Source organism: Argiope bruennichi, chromosome X2 (genome assembly GCF_947563725.1).
Source record: "Argiope bruennichi chromosome X2, qqArgBrue1.1, whole genome shotgun sequence".
Classification (NCBI taxonomy): domain Eukaryota; kingdom Metazoa; phylum Arthropoda; class Arachnida; order Araneae; family Araneidae; genus Argiope; species Argiope bruennichi.
This window is the reverse complement of record NC_079163.1, coordinates 26,529,376-26,542,915: the sequence shown is the minus strand read 5'-3', so window position 1 is coordinate 26,542,915 and position 13,540 is coordinate 26,529,376.

Below are 13,540 nucleotides of genomic sequence, written 5' to 3'. Positions count from 1 at the left end.
ACGAATTCATGACGATAAAGTAATTCAGAACGAAGATAAATTTCACTACTTCATCCAAGGTATCATACCTGGTACTAGACCACGTGACATTGTAAATAGCTTTCCGGCAACCGCGTAAAATTTTCACGAAGTAATAGAAAGCTTGAAAAATATATTCGGACGGGAAGAGCTATTAGTGGAATTTTATATCCGAGAATTGTTAAGTCTAATTATTAAAAATGTAACTCAGCAAAGAAAAAAGTGCAGTAAGTCCGAGATTTAAGACAAATTAGAATCCTATTTGCGTTCGTTGGAATCAATTGGAATGACAAGCGACAAATACTCTGCCATGTTATTTCCACTCGTTGAATCGTGTATTCATGAGGAGTTGTTAATAGTTTGGCTGAGAAATCATGCATCATTAATTACAGAAGAAAATACTTATTCCGAAAAATTAAAACAATTATTGTTATTTTTGAGAAATGAAGTTGAGGGAGAGCAGAGAATTTCACTGGCAAAGGCTGAGTTTAAATTGGATTTTGGTGCACGAAACGAAGTTAGAAGGGATAAAAGATTCCAAAATGAAGATCCCGTGCCTACTGCGAATGAATTATTCTCAGGCCATAAGAAAACCTTTAACCATGGGGAAAAGAACTCTTGCTTTTTTTGTGAGAAACAACATGAAAGCCAAAATTGCTTTGTGGCTCAAAAAATGACTTTAACTCAAAAGAATGAGGAAATTAAGAAGAGAAATGGATGTTTCGTCTGCCTTAAAATTGGACATAGGGCGAAGCAATGTAAGTCAACTGTTCGATGCTTGATATGCTTAAGAAGACATTGGGCTGTAATGTGTCCAAACTTACAAACATGTAAAAAGAAAGACGATGATAAAATTAAGTAGGAGGTTGCTCAAAAGGTATCTTTAGCAAGTACCAGTTTTAGTTATCCAGATGAAGTGTATCTTCAAACTTTATTAGTGAATATCGAATCTAATAAAAGGCAGAAAACGGTAAGGGCACTCATTGACACTGGGTCACAGCGTTCATATATATTAAAAGGAATGGCTGAAGAAATTGGGGGCCCTTCAAATTGAACAGAAACTTTGATTCATGCTCTTTTTGGAGGAACCACAACAAAAGAGAGAAACCCACAAACGTTATGAAGTGTCTCTTAGTAGCCTATATGGCAATTGTTGTAGAAGATTAAACCTTTTGGAACCATTGAAAATTTGTGGACCAGTGACCAGTTTGCAGCCTGGACCATAGATATAAGAAATGAAACAAAAAGGTATCACTGTCTCTGATGTTGGAAGAAAAGATTTGAAAATAGAAATCCTTATTGCAGCAGACGTCGTAGGTGCATTGTTGAAGGGAAAATTTCACAAATTAGAAAACGGATAAGTTGCTCTGGAATCTTTGCTAGAATGGACAGTTATGGGTAGAATAAATTATTTTAGTTCAGAAAGGAATGTGTCTATGTCCTCCTTGATAACGTCCATGCTGGTACACAGTAGCGACATAGAAAACTTGTGGAAACTAAAGGCATTAGGAATTACAGATTCCAAAGAAAATAGAAGTGATGTCGAATTACAAGAAGCAGTATGGGATCATTTTCACAAGACTCTAAATAGGACAGAGGATAGATATGAAGTCTCTTTATCTTGGATTAATGAGAAAGACAAATTACCCAGTAATAGAGAAGTAGCGAAAAAAAGACTAATTTCCACGACAAAGAAACTCTTTTTGAAAGATAAAACAGAAGCTTACAATGCAGTGTTCGAAGTATGGTTTAATTGCGGAATAATCGAAGAAGTACCAGAAGAGGAGAAAAGTGTGCACAGCATGGGCCGATATTCAAAGAGAACTAGGCCGATATTCCACACAGGCCGATATTCAAAGAGAACTCTACAACATCCATAAGACTAGCTTTTGACGCTTCGTGTAAGCAGAAGGAGTTTCTTTCCCTTAACGACTGTTTCTCAAAAGGTGAAAATTTAATTGAATTAATACCAAGGTTGCTGCTTGATTTTAGAAGAGAAAAAATAGGAATTATTTAAGATATCAAAAAAGCTTTTCTTCAGATGTCTATTCTAAAAAATGATCGTGATTTTCTGAGATTCCTGTGGTGGAAAGACTCTGAACAAAACGAAATAAGAGGATTTCGACACTGCAGAGTAGTTTTTGGTCTAAAATGCAGCCCATTTTTATTAATTGCAGTGATTAATTCGCATTTGGATCAATGTGATATTTCTCTAAAAGAAACAGCTTCAAAATTGAAATCTTCATTTTACGCTGATAACTGTGTCACCTCAGTCAATTCGAATGAAGAAGCAGCAGATTTTATTACAAAGTCAACTCGATTGATGCCAAGTTACTTCGACTTGAGACGGTGGGAGCAGACAGAGAAGAGCAATTCGAAATAGACAATAAGTGAACCACTAAAGGTTATAAGTCTAATGTGGGATAAGTTTGAAGATTCACTGTTTTGTGACATACCTAATGTCGACTTGGATGACATCATATTGACAAGAGGAAACATGTTATCAATTGCACAGAGAATCTTCGATCCAATCGGTTTTAGCTGACCTTTCACGCTTCGACCAAAGGTATACTTGCAAAATAGTTGGGAAACTAAATTGAGCTGGGATGCAGAGCTGCCTGAGGAAATCAAAAGAAAATTCTTGAAATGGGTTAAGGAATTGCCCTTGTTAGCTTCAGTAAAGATTCATAGGCAAGTTACTCAGAACGATGGGTATTCTTTTAACCTCCATACATTTTCCGATGCGAGTTTAGTATTTTTAAGAAGCCAAAAATCAGATAAACTCAAAGTGACATTATTGCAAGCTAAAGCCAGAGTAGCTCCGTTAAAGAAAGCAACTATACCAAGATTCAGCGGTGAATTGAGAAGAAGTCGGAAGCGGCAGAGTAGAGCAGAGTAGAGTAGAGTGAACCAGAGTCGTAGTGGTGAATTGGTCGTCGTGGACCAGTGGAAATCGACGGTGAAGATCTGGTCTTCCAGGGACTAGCGGAGCAGCGACGGAGTTGAGCTGCTGTTGTTGCTGCACGTCTCGGCTGAAGATAATCGTCTTCTGTGCTGTATATAGTGTCGTCTTTGTGCTGTCCTGTGTGTCTTCGTGTAAATAAACGTCATTGTTTATTTTCTACTGCCGCCTGGTGATTGAGCGTTCTCCACACCATATAACTCCCACTATCCAAATGAACCCCGGAAATTTCGTAACAATATATATATATATATATATATATATATATATATAATTGGCTTTTCTTAGTTTAAAAAAAAAGCCTTTTTTCCTTATTAATTTTTCTTATGAATCATTTATTGACACTGACTAAATTGGATATTTGAAGAGTAACAATACTTCAGATGATACTCTTTTTCTGTTGTTAAGTCAAATTAAATTAAATTATTGACTGATTTATTATTTTTGCTTGAATAGCTTTGAATTTTTAACAATCTGCATAGGAACAATAAATATAGACAATATCAACATATTTAACTCATCGGAATTTTTTAGTTTTCTTAATACTCTACAAGAACCAAATCTGGAAAATACTTAATTATTGAAATTATATTTTAAATTAGGGTAATTTTTATGTGCTATGCGAAGCATATAAGAGTGTCTTATAGGCTCAGCCAGATTTTTACACTCTCAATGAAAAAGATAAGCTATAGATAGTATCATTTTTACGAATACCGCTATAAAATTAAGTTTGAAACAAGGGAAAAAAATCCCGCAAAGACGTTTTTTTTTTTTTTTTTTTTTTTTGAAAATTATGTAGATGCACTGATATTCATGGGGATCTCAATTGGATTACCTTCTTAAAGAGTAAAATACACAAAGATAAGAAAAGACTTTTATATATTACAATCTTTAAAACCTTTATAATTATAATAATTATTTTAGCGAAATAGTGTATTAATTTTACTGTTATTATTTTTTTTTTAATTCCTCAAAGTATATAGTATTGCGAGACACAAACACCGCATTTAGCTATATCTTTTACGATACCGATTTTTTAAATGTTTTCTATGAAACTTGACTAAAACTTTTACAAAAGACATTTTAAAAAATGCAGAATTTATTTTAATATAAAAGAATGTTAATTTGAAGGTATTTTAGTTTTAATAATAAATATTTTATAATTAATAAAGTTTTATGATTTTTTAATATAGTTTACGTGTGTTTCTTTTATTAAAACGTTCTCTGAAAAATAAAATACAATTGCAATAAAAATAATGTGTAGATAATACAATCTAGAATATACATGACTGACTAATAAGCGAAGCATTTTTTTCTTTGCCAACCATAATATTGATGATAAGTAAACAAAAGTATTGATATATACGTGATGCCTGAATTTAGATTTTCTGTTATACATAAAAAAGATTTACATTTGGATGAATTTCTGTGCATCACCCAAAATGTTTTTAAAATTCCATAAGGAGAAATTTATCATTAGGAATTTATTTAAAATACCCCTTTTATTTTTAAAAAAACTTAAAAAAAAAGCGATAGGATCGGAAGAGCTCGGATTATGACTTTTCGTGAAATGGAAAGCTCTCTGCATGTGATCAGCAGGTTCCACCGCCCGCCACAACTATTTGTCGAAGGTGTGTTTCAGGAACGTGTACAAACGTGCAAGCGACTTTCCCTATGCATGATTGAATTCTTGTTTGAGAGCTTCCATTGGACAGATCGTATCGATTGTTACTTTCTATCATGATCCAAGACCTGTAATCGAAATATCACCAGTAAGAACATGTCAAAGAATTGAATCACACCCCTCTTTGAAAAGTATTGATCACTGGTATTTGTGACTTTTTGATATTTGTTACATAATATCCGCTAGTAAAATATTCGTCATCCCTACTGAAATCTTCTTTTATCTTAATTATTTGTGTGAGCAGTTTTATGTAGCAAATTCCCATAATCTGACAAAACATTTTATTATTGATAATTAATATAATAATGATGTTTAAGTTGATAATCAATAAAAGAGTTTGCTAAAATATTATTAAAAGCCAATATTATTATATTTTGATCGAAATTATTTTCATAAGTTCGAATTAAATTTTCAAAACCTTAAAACGTAAAATAATTTAAAATGCCCTCTTTGTTAAATAAATTTTAAATTATTGAAGGTGATTAAGGTTTCAATCAGCTCCAATAATCAATATTATCATGTACTAAGTGTTCCATTCTTCTTTCTAGTCAGGTGATAGTTACCGCATTTACCATGATCTTTCGTTGCGGAGCAAGAAAAGATTTTATTTCGTTTTTTTACACAGAAAACAATTAAAGGAGTTGCTTAGAGGGAAAAAAAAGGGGGGGGGGCAAGTCACAAATATTCATATTACTTTCGTTTTTAGATAACATTAAATAGTTATTTAGACCGTACGATATAATTTTCAATATTAATAAGTTCTGTATGGAGTGCGGTGTTCCTCAGGTATCATTATGATTATTTAATTATGGTTCAAAATTCCTAGGTCAATATAAAAAAAGACATAGGATAAGTTCTAAACGGGATGTCATTTTTACTAAATGAAGATGAATCCCTTTTTGAATCGCGAAATTTTAATAATCCTGTTCTGGTGAAATCGATAATAGTAATTTCTGTGTCTTATCCTTCTTTGGAGAATTTCTGATTAAAAATTTATTGAAATTTCAAGAGGATGATCCATCACTTACGGCAACATATATTTAAATTATTTAGTCTAAAATTTGGGATGCCAAGACACCTGGTTTAAAGTTTGAGACCATTGTGAAACTGGGAAATAATTATTTCGCATTTTCATATACTATTTAGTACCATTGGTTTCAGGTTTGCTATTGTTGTTTGAATTAAATCAGTTTTGACGAAAAAGAAATTAGAACATTTTGCGATCCTTCTTGGTATTTGTACTTATAATTGAACATTCCCACATCTAATGAGTTAAATATCGGTTTGAATTGAAATCAATGAAAAATACAATCATTATGAAATTCAATTAAAAATTAATTTTTTTCTGAACCAAACTATAGTCTGTGTAATTTCTGTAGGTGTTTCAAGGACATTCGTTTTCCCTAATATTCTCACTTTCTCCTTCTCAGTTGCCATGTTTTCGACAAAGCTTTTTTTTCCCCACGCTAGTATGTTTCAGTAAGGATGTTAAGCTGGCAGTACCTTAACAGTTGTGTAAAAAAAAAAAAAAAAAAAAAAAAAAATAGTGACACTGTTATTTGCCTCAGCGTTGCGACGCAGACAACTAGTAACGAGATAGAAAACGTGACCTTGAATCGCCTACAGAAAATACATAGACTATAATAAAAGTTGCATTGTATATAGAGAGCGCTAATGCCTGAGAGTGACCCTTGAGAAAGTCCTCAGGCCGGATTCATCATTTCTTTCTTTTTGAATTAAACGTAATATTTATTTCTAATCGGTTTGAATTGAGTGTTCATAAAATGCGGAGTCATTGAATTCAATGTGTATTTTTTACTAAGATTATATTAACTTATACATAGAAATAGTTAAAACCTTGCAGTTTTGTGTAATGTGGAATTTTTGGAATAATTTTTTTTTTTTTTTTTGCAGTTGAAAGGAATGCTACTCGAGAAAAGAAAATGTTCATAGATTACATTTGTTTCCTTCATTATTTATAATATTAATAATTATTAACAAATATTCTGTTATTTGGCTATATTTCTTTTCATCATTGTAATATTGAATTACTTTAAATTGAAAATGTTTGATTTTTTTCACTATATTCAGATAATGAAGGATTTTAATTTTACCTAATATTGGGCCCACTTGCAAAAATCCATGGACTGTGTGTTTTCTTCATTGTCTTAAATCATTATCAAATCACTTATTTGATCAAATAATTTGTGTAATATTGTTTATATATTTAAAGAAACATGTTGAGTGCTACCTTGCGTAATAAGCGTAATTCGTTCCAGAATCTTACTTGAAAGAATCCGACATTTGTCTTAGGATACGCTTTGAAATTTGGCGAAAATGAAGCACAGCAGTATTCGTAAATTAATTAGGAGTGTGTATAGCTATTAACTTATCAGGGTGATAACACAGTAGCTTTCAGCATCTCCCTCATTTCACTGGAAGGTTGCTGCTCTGTTGAAGCTATTATTTTCTTCTTTCCAGATCAAATATCCTCTGCAACTTCTTGCTGCAGTACAGAATACACTTCCCTAAGTTTTCCAGGAGTTCTTTCTATATTCTTCCGTAAGCTCAATAATGTCATTGCTATCCATCTTTGACCACATAATTTTAACTTTTATTTTTCAGAAAAAAAAAGAAAAAAAAATTAAATGGGGATGCATAAAATATAGTATATTTCTTCTTCCATAATTCAAAGTCAGATGTATAGGAAAATACATAAATTCCATCTGAATACCATTAAGATTCAGAAGAATAACGGCATTGAAGTAAGTAGAATTTCAGTACTTCTCTAAAAGAAGCTAAAAGACGAGAGGTTTCCTATAAAAATCTGTTTAGTTTTGATTTACTAAGAATTAGGATTTTTTTTTTTTTTTTTTTTCATTTTGCACTATAATCCTGTTTCTTTGTTACATTTTGTCGATACCACAAAACATACTTAATTATTATATCACACATCATAACTAAATCTTTCATTTATTGTTCATTTGATGTCAAATCGTGCTTGATTTTTAATTTCGCTAAAATTCAGCTTTATTTTATTACAACATAAAGATATCTCTCTACATAGATTACATATTCATTTGAACTTGAAATAAAAACTGATGTTCAATACACATTTTCGTTTTTCAATTATTGACAAAAATTACATTCTGCATTATATTTACACAACTGTTTAATAATTGTGTTAACTTTTAAGAAATTATTTGCAAAGTACTATCATTTCATTTTATTTATAGCATGATGAGTCGAATTTTTATTATTTGGCGGTATTTTTTTTCTCTTCTTTTTTTTACATTTCATAGGTGTTTACTTTTATTTTGTTTTGTTAAATGCTTAGAATGAATTAATGGAGTTGATTATTTGTCATATTTTATATGATACCAGGTATCATAAATGATTTACATGAATATTAAATTGAACTTTATGCCACTGATAACTTAAACAATCTGATTGATTTTGCTTCTAGGTCAATATTTGGTCTAATATTTTAAACATCTGTTTAGTTTTGATTTACTAAAAATTTGAAATAATAAATTTTTTGCACAATAAGCTTGTTTCTTTGGTACATTTCAACAGATACCACATATCAAAGATAATTTACTTAATTAATATATAACACATTTTCAGTGAATGTCCCGTTAATTGTCCATTTAGTGTCAAATCAAGTTTAGTTTTTAATTCCACTAAAATTCAACTTCATTCCATTGCAATATAAAATTTCTCTCTATGCAGATTACATAATCATTTGATCTTGGAATAAAAATTCATGTTCAAAACACATTTTCATTTTCCAATTATTGATTTAAATTACATACAGCCATTTTATTCACACAAGTGATAAATAATTGTATAAATATTTAAATAATCATTTACAAATGATTATCATTTCTTTTTGTTTATAGCATGAAAATTCTGGGTAGTTTCAGACTGAGGAAAATGTTTTCCATAAAAGTTAAGGTTTGTATATTTTTCTACTAAAAATAATCTCCATTTATATATTTGATTTTCTGCTATTACTTATAATTAGATACCAAGGATAATAAATGATTTACAAGAATATTAAAATGGAATTCATACCATTGGGAGCTTAATAATTTGTTTGATTTTGCTCCTAGGCCAACAAATTGAACTAATATTATAAAAAATATATATAGTTTTGATTCAATAAGTATTTGATTTTTTTTGCACAATAAGCTTGTTTTTTTGCTACATTTTGAATAACGCAACATAACAAAACTAAATTGCACAATTATTATTTTGCACATCTTTGATTACCTCACTTATTGTTCATATGTTGCTTAAACTTCATTCAGTTTTTAATTTCTGCTTGAAAATTCAGCTTGCAATTCAGCAATTGCAATATAAAGTTTTCTCACCATGTAGTTTACATATTCATTTGTTCTTGGAATAAAAACTGACATTCAACACACATTTTCGTTTTCCAATTATTGATATAAAAAGCATACTCCCACTGTATTCAAACAACTGTTTTTTAGTAGTTGTATCAATATTTCAGAATTTATGTGGAAATTACTTTGATTTCCTCGTATTTACAGCACAGACGAGTGAACATTTCATTAAATGGAAGCAAAATTTCTCTTAAAATGATTCATGTGTTTTATTTTATTTCGTTTGTTAAATATTTAGAAAAAAATTCTTCTCTCTTTTAATGGTTTTGACTACTTGTTATATTTTATTTCATACCAAGGATCATAAATGATTTACACCAATATCAAAGTGGACTTTATATCATTGATATCTAAATAATTTGATTGACTTTGCATTTAGGTCAATAGATTGAACTAATATTTTAAAAATATATTTAGTTTTGACTTACTAAGTATTTAGAATATTGATTTTTTTGCACAATAAGCTTGTTTCTTTATTAAATTTTGATTGCAAACTTTATTAAATTTTGATTGCATAACAAAACTAACTTGCATAATTATTAAAGCGAACATCCTTAAAGACCTCATTTATTCTTCATATGGTGTCAAAACTTCATTAGTTTAGTTTTTAATTTCTGTTTTGAAAATTCAGTTTTATTCAATTGCAATATAAAGTTTTCTCTCTATGTAGATTACATATTCATTTGAAAATGTGTCAAATAAAACAAGTTCAAGCAAAATTCACTTACTTGTTGGAATAAAAAACTGATATTCAAGATACATTTCATTTTTTAATTATTGACGTAAATTACATTCTGTCTTTTTATTTCAACATTTGTTTAAAAGTTCTATTAATATTTAAGAAATTATTTGAAAATAATTATTATTTCCTTTTATTTTAGCATGATGAGTGATTTTAATACTTGGAAACTAAATATTCTTAAAATACTGCAAATATGGCTTTATTTAAATATTGCTTTGTGAAATATTTAAATTTGTATATCCTCTTTTTTAATGGATTTATCTGCTATATTTTATATGAAACCAAGAAACATAAATAATTTAAATGAATATTAAATATTAATATCAGAATGTAAATGATATTATATCAATAATTAAAATTCAAATCGTAATAACAATTTGTCATGTTTTTCTTAATCTCCTAATAACACTTTACATTCTTTATACTTTGTACTCTAAGAAGAAATATTTTCACAGTTTTTAATTTTAAAAAACCTGAGAAAAAAAAGGTACTCAAAGGAGAAACATAATTTGTCTTAATATTGCATAGGAATGATTGAAAATTTGAAATAAAAACAAATAGATTTAGAAGTATTTTCTTTAATGCCAACATTTTAAGGGAATGGTGCAATTAGAAGTAAACTATTAAAATGAGAATAATGAGATCTAATATTCTGTTGCAGCAGCAACAAGCATAAAGAATGAAAAATACAAATAGAAAGTGGCAAAAAGCAAAAAACGTTGATTTTATACCATAAGTTCATTACTTGTATCAAAACACATTTCTCGAATTCATGAACAAAGCTCCAATTTATAATTCATGTTACTATTTTCTGATCCCTTACATTATAACACATTTAAATATGAACATAAACTGGTAATTAAATTTTAAAAAACTTGAAAATAGGAAAGATAAACAAAAATATACATACCTGATTAATCTTAAGATTAGTTAGCTCCTTTTTGCATGTCAACTAAGTTCCTTTCATAACTTTTCATACCTATAAAAGGAAATGCAAAAAATGTTTAAATTCAACATGCGGTGTTGTTAAAGAAATGTAAAACACAAACGCATTAGGCCATAAATAATTATTTTAAAAAGTTCATACAATTAAAAATTTACACATCAAATCCAAATCTCAGTTTTTCGAAATACAGATTAATTATTAAGTTCATCAGAGAGAAAGCAGATTTCATTCTGCATTGACATTAGTATGCAACAGAGATTTCAAATATAATTAAAATTCAACTGTAATAATAACCGAGCACACTTTTCGTGATATGCCATAAAAATAAACTTTACATTTTCAAATACCGTATATCCTAAAAAAGCAATATTTTCCATTTTAATTTCATAAAAAGGCCCAGGAAAGAATATACTGGGATGAGAAACATAATTAGTCTTAATAACACACAGAAATATTCGAATATTTGAAATAAAAAAAATAGTCTTAGAAGTATTTTCTAAAATACAAACATTTTAAGTGAACGGTACAATTAGAAGTAAAATATCAAAATGAGAATAATAAGATCGAATATTCTGTTGCAGCAGCAACAAGCATAAAGAATGAGAAATGCAAATAGAAAGTGGCAAGAAGCAAAAAACATTGATTTTATACCATAAGTTCATGATTTGTATCAAGACACATTTCTGGAATTCATGAACAAAGGTCCAAAGGAATTTAAATAAGAATATTTTCTCCTAATAGTTACTGAATAGAGCTGTCATTTTATCCTTTTAGATTAACAAATTTTATATATAAAAAAGGTGCAACTTTTTTCATCTATTTGATATATACATATAATGTAGGAATTGCTTAAAAGTAAGCGCAAAATTAAAATTAAAAGCTAAAATTAATTCATTATTTAATTCATATTACTTTCTTGTTATAATAGAATTTACCCTGAAAGGGGTCTTAAAATAAGTTAGCGCCAGTGGCTTCATTTATCAAAATCCGCCACTGCTCTATACAATTCATAATATCTACATCAAGCTCACTTAATCTTTCCAATGGAGTTTTTGCTAGTCTTCTTCAGTTACTTCAATAAACCCTATAAATGACTCATTATAGTTATCCTTTTCTCTTCAAAATTTACATACCTAATAATGATTGAAGTTTGTTCCTTATGGGAAATATCAGGAGTAGAATCCATTTGAATACTTTAGTACATGGCTGCTTTTATATTGTGTTTAATTTTGTTAAAGACTTCATTTTCTAACACAGAAATAATTTGCTCTTGTTACCTATGTGCTAAACTATACACAATTCTATTTTTAGAATTTATTATTTTGTTTATATGATCCATTAGCTCAGAGTAGTATTTACTAAATAATTAGATAAAAAAAATTCCATTATTAGGCGCACCTATTATTTCGTGGGTTCCTCAAAGTGCAAGATTATTATAAATATAGATTCACATCTACAATTCTTTGGAATAGTAATTTGAGTCGTGCCATTTCCTTACTTATATTAAATTGATTTTTTTTATCAATAATCGAACATAAATTTAATCCTTTCTATTCCTTCCAAGCAATAAACGAATTAAAAAGCCAACTAGAACGCTCATGATCTTGGATTACAGCTGACAGCTTTCTCCAGTAATTATACCCACTGGTGTGGCGTGGTGTGGAGAGCGGGTTGCCAGCTCAGGTGTCGTCCTCGTCATCTGACCGCGGTTCAAAATTGTCTCAAAATAGCCCCAGTGTTGCTTAAAAAACGGGACGTTAATATAACTAACTAACTAACTCCAGTAATTATAACTAGCGGTTATATTGCAACACAGTTGTGGATTGGATGGGCAAATCTATTTTATTCGTAGGTAAGTCTGGTTGTCATACGCAACCGTGTTGCTGATTTCTCACGCAGCTATGTTGTTGGATAAGCGTTAAAGCCTAATTGAGGGTTGAAGGTATCTTACTGCATTGAAAAGGCAGATTGGGTTTTTTTAAAGATTGGGTTTTTTATTGTTTTGTTTTAAAGCCTATTTATTTGGATCTCCACATCTGTGTTTGCTTTTCCTTTTTTTTTTTTTTACGAATAGTAGAATTCAAGCTGTGTAATTTTTTTTTACAGAAATGCTGCATCCGAAAACGAAACCGGATATTTTCCATCACTTTATCAAATAAACGCTACTCAAAATTATAAATTAATTTACAATTTGCTCTACCAGTTCATTTTTATCTGTATCAGAATACTTTAGTGAATGTTTACAACACAATTTTAAAATAAAAAATGAATTAATATTTAATCAGTGAATTAAATTTTATATTATTAAAATTATACAATTCAAAAAACATGAATAATACAAATACTTATTATAATGAAATTTTCTGCAATTAAAAATATCTGTAGCTAGACAGATACAAATATGTCTCTTGCCACATGCAAATAAACTTTAAATCTGACCTTGTTATTATCTAAATAATAAAATAAAAAGTGTCTAAAATCACACATGTAATGCATTTGAAGGAATAAAATATAAAATATTAATTATTACTTGTCGCGCACTGTGCTTGCATATTAAGTCACATTTATAAACATTAAGTCGCCCAGTTGATTTGTGTATTCTCTGAGCACGCCTACAGGCCTCTGAACTGTTTCTGATTTTTGTACATATTCTTTAATCCATTCCTAAAATATGTGTTACAAAAATGCAAGAAATAAGTATTCAAAGGAGATGTTTACACTATTTATATATTTATGAATCATGATATTAAGTTAATAAGTAAACAGAGTTCTTATGTTT